This window comes from Rhinichthys klamathensis, unplaced genomic scaffold (genome assembly GCF_029890125.1).
Source record: "Rhinichthys klamathensis goyatoka isolate OS25496 unplaced genomic scaffold, OSU_Roscu_1.1 h1tg000046l_1, whole genome shotgun sequence".
Taxonomy (NCBI): Eukaryota; Metazoa; Chordata; class Actinopteri; order Cypriniformes; family Leuciscidae; genus Rhinichthys; species Rhinichthys klamathensis.
The window spans coordinates 1,401,599-1,409,025 of record NW_026606593.1 but is presented as its reverse complement, the minus strand read 5'-3'; the positions used below and the strand labels follow the sequence as shown (position 1 = coordinate 1,409,025).

General features: G+C 37.9%; 1 protein-coding gene across 1 annotated transcript in view; it reads left to right on the top strand.

Annotated features, from left to right (window-relative positions):
- The first annotated feature begins 739 nt into the window (after positions 1 to 739).
- The window catches only part of LOC130082485 (neuronal migration protein doublecortin-like), a 50,109-nt gene continuing 43,421 nt past the window's right edge, over positions 740 to 7,427 (top strand). The window contains exon 1 of the mRNA XM_056247338.1: positions 740 to 871. The gene's annotated coding sequence lies outside the window, so the exon portion shown is untranslated. The remainder of the gene's footprint in view (positions 872 to 7,427) is intronic.

Below are 7,427 nucleotides of genomic sequence, written 5' to 3'. Positions count from 1 at the left end.
CATGTGGGACAGGGCCTGACTCTCTAACCATTAGGCCACAACTGCCCTTATTTACTTCCACTTTCTTCCATTGTTGCAGACAGGAAATTATGTAATGATGTAAATGTTTATAGTATGCTCAAGTGGTCTTTCAAATATATAGGCCTATAAATATAAAAGATGTCAGTTCTTTTGTCACTGAAGTCGCTTTGCTAGCGATTTCTTATACACACAACACAAGAGGAAAAATCAAACATATAGGCACACAATGTGCCAACTTTCAGTACACGGTAAGGTATTCTATTGTGAACATTGATTGCAGTGCGTTCCACTACAAGGTTAGGTTCTTTTGACTCATTAGAAATGTTATTAAAGTGATAGACAAACAAAAAGTTATTATTTACTCACCCTCATGTCATTTCAAAACAATTTAGGTCAATTAGACTAAATAACAATTATGATAACTGGATTTTTTAAATTAAAGTATTCTTGTGAAAGGTTTTAATATAGGCCTACTTTTTTCACAAACTAGGCCTATTGATTGAAAATATAAGCAGTGTTAAGTAGCCTATAGGCTAGTCAATAATTGTGTACTCAGCAGTCAATAACATCTTTAACTGTAGCACATTCAGCTTCAAGTTGAGTTATTGACTCGTTAACGGTGTATTAACACATGAATGCAGATGTTTCTGGACGCAGCCTGCAGTGGGTGTTGACTGTGCTCAGTGGGCGTGTGCGGGGCGGCGCTAGGACCGCGCGGTGTGCCGGTAGAGAGGCATCGCAGGCAGAGCAGCTGAAGCGGCAGACAAAGACACGGAGAGCAGCGCGATCCTGCAGCATCCACGCCCACCCACACACACTCACACAGCAGCAGCAGAGCACTGTACCACTGGTAAGTCAAACGCCGGTACACTTTTACTTTAAAAGAAAAACGTGTTGATCGACACGTATTTCGTGTAGTTATGCAAATGTCTAGTGAGTTACTTTAATGTCAGATGTATAAAGACAGATTTTTGGGAATGTTAGTGGGTGACCAGTCATGGTTCAAGGTTCGAGGCAGCATGCATATATATATATATATTTAGATATATAAATTAACCATATATCTAAATGTAATACATCAACATAAGTGATAATAAAGCAAAATACAGGCTAATAGTAAAAAAATTAAAAAATAATAGTAATAGGCTATATCTCTTACCAGGAACAATTTGCCCTTGTCAAAAAATGCTAAAGGAATGTGCCTCCTACAGGATTTCTAATCTGAAACCCATACTAATGGGATCAAATAAGAATCCCCAAAAATCAATTAAGATCTTATGTCCTGGTATATGTTGTGTATTTTTTATTACAACTGTAATGGAATACCGTCTTGTTACTGGACAGTTAAGAGAAATCACAAACTCACAAAAAAAAAAAAAAAATTGATGAGATATTTTGTCTTATTGGGAATAGTAAGTAGGGAGCTATTGGGCGTTACAGTAAGTGTTCTAAAAGATCTGGAAAAGATTTTATAATCTTACAAGAAAATTCCTATTAGGGTAATTTTGGGTTAGTTCCAAATTGTCTATTTTAAAAATATTTAAATGCGAATTGGTAGCAAATGTGAGCGGAACTTTATTGTCTATATGAGATTTAAACTGCATGGTACTCTTCTCTAATACTCAGGAGGTTGCAGTGTGTGTGAGTGTGAAGTATAAGACACATCCTGAATTTGCTGTAGTGCAGCATGTGCCAAAGAGACACAATGAAACAGGCTCGCAGAGCACTCTGGGCGGGTGTATGGGGGGAGTGGGGTATACGGACTTGCCCCTGGAGACCATTTGCTTTCACTATGACCAATTTTATCCTTCTCATTGTGTGTGATTCAATGTGTGATGTGTCAAATGAGAATTTATTAACCAACAAAAAACTCAATGGGAAAAGTTTGAACCTGTCATTGTGAAAAAGCAGTATGTCATAAACGGCAAACAGACATTTGGCTTATGACTACCTTTACTGGCGGTCTTTCCCTTACAAAAGAAGTACCATGGTGCAGTGATGCTTTTACATGGTACAACCACTATGGTTTTGTTGACAAAAAATGCTTTCTTTATAAAGTAAATGTCTATCTAAAGTATTTCTTTTAAAAAATAAATGAAGAAATTCAATGTAAGACAGAAATATGCCCAAGTAGAAAATGAACATGAATAGGGACTGGGGCTTTCAAGCTCCAAAAAGGCAGAAATCACCATAACAGTTGTCCAAATGACTTATACACTAAATCTCCTGAAGCCAGACGATAGCATTGTGTGAAGAACAGACCGAAATGTATGCTTTAGTTTGGACATTCTGCTAAACATCTCATATTGTTTTCATTGGATAGAAGATTTTGGTTGATTGGTAATGAGATGAGAGTGAGTAAATGATTTCAGAATTTGTATTTATTAAAAGCATAGGAGGGGCTGTCTGTAATACGGTCATGAACTGGTATGTCTGGATGACACTAGGAATCTTGCTGATTCAGTGCATCTCAGTTGCTGGGTTCTGGTGTATGACTGTGCATTTGAGTCATCTCTGCCCATCATGGGGGGATGATAGGAGCCCTTGTGTCAGCTGTGGCCCAGGCCCAATCCCCCCCTGCACCAGTGATGGCCGTATAAAAGCACTCGAGGTGTGTAGTGTGTTTGTGTGACCACAATAAGGATGTAATCCCTCTTTTTTTTTAATACTGGTACAGAGGGACACTGTCCATAGGATTAGACAAATAACAGACTCATAAATCAGCACTAATGCACAACAGGGAGGGGAATATCTGTGGGCCACCTCAGTCATGGGCGTCGCCTCAACATTTTACACAGGCTTTTTGTAATCAAACCTTGAATTTTTCTTTAATGTCACATCTTAGTGTGCATGTCGTTTTCAAATTCTCTCGCTTCATACGTTTACTGTGTGCTATATGTCTTTTGTTTACAGATTTCTCAGCATTATTTTGTGTGTAATCCAAGGTGAGGCGAGAGGGGTAGTAGCCAGGCTTTAATTGGAAAAGCTGCTGCAATCCCTTCTGGCAGTCACACTGGACACAAGCCCAGGTCTAAATGCCACAGACCGCCCCATTGGCAAGACAACCCCCCCATACCATTTGTGCTAACTAATTACCACAAATGCATAATAACAGCTAGGCACTAGAAATCGCTAATGTTAATGATATTTTTAAATCCTATTGTAGAAATCTTGCTCATGCATACCTCAAATTGTGTGGCTTAAAGGGATAGTTCACCCAAAAATGAAAATTCTGTCATTACTCACCCTCATTTCATTCCAAACCTGTAAGACTTTTGTTCATCTTCGGAAAACAGATGAAGATATTTTTGATGAAATCTGTGAGCTTTCTGTCCCTCCATTGACAGCTACGCAACTACCACTTTAACGATAAAACAAATTCATAAAGAGATTGTAAAATCGTAAATCGTGATTCAGTCCAAATTTTCTGAAGAGACTTGATCGCTTTATATGATGAACAGATTAAATTTAGGCTTTTAATCACAAATAAACATTGATCAGTGAACATAAAGAGAAATTCAACAGTACTTGCTTGACGCGCAAGAACAAACCTCATTGGTTCTTGCGGAAGCTCAAATGTGTTGCGCAACACGAGAATGAACCTCATTGGTTCTTGCATGTCAAGTGAACATGCTTGAGCTTCCGTTGCGTTTACCACAACTGATGTGTGAGTTGATGAATGTTTAAATGTGAATAAAGGCCTAACTTCAATCTGTTCATCATATAAAGTGATCGCGTCTCTTCAGAAAATTTTGGACTAAACCGCTCAATTCATATAGATTTACGATCTTTTTAAAGTGTCAGTTGCGTAGCTTTCAATGTAAGGACAGAATGCTCTCAGAGTTCATCAAAAATATCTTTATTTGTGTTCCGAAGATGAACGAAAGTCTTATGGGTTTGGAATGACATAAGGATGAGTAATTCACCAATTTTGGGGTTAATTATGCGTTTTAGCTTGTTTAAGAAATTTTCTATTAGAACACCTTAGAAACCACATAACAAAGTTATGTCGACCACTCAGAACACCCTAGCAGCCACCCATAACCTAGCAACAGCATAACAACCACTCAGAATACCTAAGGTAAAGTTTAAAGACTTGGTCACTGAAAAACCCATAAAACCCCAAAACCCACCGCATCCCCATCAATGTCTATGGTGGTTAAAACCTCAGAAAATGTAAAAATGTAGTCTGCATAATCACTTTGAATGGTTGGAAAGTAAGTCCATGTGATGGTCTTTTGAGAATGTACAGAATTAACTCTTTCTTTCGCTCTCTCTGTAGTGCCGTGTTTTGATTTTGGATTGGGTGTGAGGAAGTCAAATAAGGTGACATGTAGCAACCTAGCTCTCAGAAATCCCATCATTACAGGCTAAAGATAGTGGAGGTCAGGCTGTGGGTGCTGATTAAGGAGCTAATTGAGGTGTCGTCAAGCTAGGTAGCACTGACAAGCATTTATAGGATTCCTCTAACTAAGTCAATAGAAATGGAAGCACCTTAGCCATTTGACAAGTCCTAAAGGATTTGAAAACAGTGCAGGTCTGAAAGTACTGTGAATCTGTGCTATGAATATAATAACACATGACAAATATCTTAATCATTTTTCCAAAATACAAATGAGACTATATACAAAGATTAAATGGAGATGTTTGCTTTAGCCTCTTGCTTCTTAGTTTTTATCATTCGAGACCACCTCAACTCCCCACCCACCCCAGTGATATCGCTTATCTCCTCTAAAGCTTCAAAAGCCAACTCAGCAATGCCAACAATGCTCAGATTTGTCAAGATGTCAGGAATCTAATTATCTGAGCTTTGTTGCACATTAATTTTAATGCAAGGATTTTTTTTATTAAAGGATTTTTATTAGAAATACCGGCAAAATCAATCATAGTTAAATTAAACATAACATGAGAATTTTCCTGAGATTTGAAAGAGCAGCCTTCTAATATTTAGATTATTTTTAGTCAACTGTTAATGCCTCTTCTTAAATGCTGATATGGATTTGTCATTTCATATCAAGCCTTAGATTAATAAACCATGCTTTGTGTTTGCTGTGTCAACACCGTTATTGATGAGTATCGATTTTTAAGCCTCATCTCAGTCGCTGAGCATTTTTTTTATTTTGTAGTGTTTCCCTCACTGAAGTCAACATGAAATCAAAATGGACCTTATTGACTTTCTTGAAACAAATTCCTGTGAATGATTCATCGGTGTTATTCCAAAGGGGAAAAAAATTGTTTTGTAATTTTTCATCGAAATGTAAACCTGAAAATGGCTTTTTGGCTAATGTCACCTCAGTGGACACAACTGATTAATGGTGATTAGTTAGGCACTATTTTAGGGTACTGTTGTAGTAATGCAGCCTTTCTAAAATCTTGTCATTGGTTAACAGTAATTTAATGCTGGTTATTATGTAAGTGATAATGTACATCCAGCCGGTTAAAGCGGAGGGGTCTTGTATCACCCTGAAGGGATTTATTTTGCGATAACAACTATCTGGATGTAATTTATCCCGCTTATTACATGACTACTTGCAACATAAGTTATTAATTTATCACAAAATATTGATTTGAGTTGAGGTACTTTACTAGCTCACTGAACTCAAATCTTCCGCGAGGAAAAACAGTTTCTAGCAGTTTTGAGCCAAGACAAATGAACACGTTCAAACAAAACAGACATTTAATGTACAATCGAACCAGTTTCTGTCAGGACCACTATAGTCAAATACGATTGACAATTAACATACAGTTAGGATTGGCGGTATGGTTCTGTTCTGGGCAAGAACTCCCTGCGCATCCATGCAGCCTAGCATGGAGAACAGCGATAACCCCCCTTAGGGTAAACAGAACAGAACCAACATGAATGTATGCAGATATCATTAATTCAAGATTTTAAAGTACAACATCTTTCGAGAATTTATTCTGATTCAAGGGGAATCAGAAGGCCAAATCCTGACTGGACGAGAGGAGGAGCTGGGGATGGAGGAGGGTAATTAGCTCCTGAGAAACACGATAGCTGTTGATAATACTGAAGGAGATTATATATGTATACAGTGATAGGCGTCGTATTCCTATATGTAGACGTTGATCAGCTGAGAGTCAGCTGATGCGAGCTTGACTAACGTGACCTGCCAGAACTGACGCTACGCTTAATTATTACACAACTTTTCACCACACAAATAATTAAGGGGTGGTAAGTATCGATTTGAGAAAAGAAATCGTTTTTAAAACCGTATCTGTTTATTATCTTATAATCCATTACATTGTACAAAAATCATTTTAGCAAACGAGACAATCTTCCACAATAATAACATAGGCCTACTATTCATACTGACGTATTCAGGATTTTTCAGATGATAATTTCTTTCACAGACATCTCAGTAACATGTACTTGTGTTTAAAGGGTTGTAATATGCGCATGTAACTTTACATGTGTCCTTTACAACTGCTTACTGATTTGTTACCCAGGTTGTTTTCTGTTGTAAAAAATAAAGTAGGTTAATCACTTAAATAGTCTAATACTGCCAGAGTTCTCTCTTTAACTCTGTCATACTGTTACTTTCTTACTCATGCCAAGCAACTAGATCAAATCAAGGACAGTTGTAGTGTTTGGCATTTCTGTAGTTGTAGATGACGTCTGGAAGAGTTTGGTTCATGTTGTGGACTGTAGTTGTAGATGACGTCTGGAAGAGTTTGGTTCATGTTGTGGACATGTCAAGAAGACACGATTTTCTGTGGTGCGAAAGATTTTCCACTTTACATGCACTTCCAAAGGATGAAGACTCGGGCTCAAATTACTACCGTTGAACCAACGGCATCGCTACTGTTTGTATCACTGTGTACACAAGTGTTGAAGAAGCTTAGTTACTGACACATGCTGTAAGCGGTGGACCAATCACAACAGACTGGACCATCTGACCAATCAGAGCAGAGTAGGTTCATGGAAAAGATGAAAAAACTTTTAAAATACGGTTCTATGGAATTCTGGAAGTTTTAAAGGCTTTTATTGACAAAAAAAAAACACTCAATAAATGCAAAGAGTCAGTATATACATGTTGACCCTTCTTCTTTACATAGACTGTAAAAAAATATGGACGTAGTGTCCGTGACGTCACCCGTAGGTTTCTGAAGAGCGTTTTTGAAGCCTAAAGTGGGCGGGGCCGGCCGTCGCCATCTTGGCAGCGCGTCACCTTTCGTCACTACCGGATAACAGAAAATGGGCAAAAAGGCAGGACGTGGGTGGAGCTACTGGCCTCGCGTTAAAGTGACAGCTGATTGAAGAATTAAAGCCAATAGTTAAAGTTCATGTTTTTGCCCTTCGAAATATTATAATAGTTAAAAGACGTAACTAAAAGTGAGACTGTGTATCGTGATGTATTATTATTCTGCTATAAAAATGTATTATCATG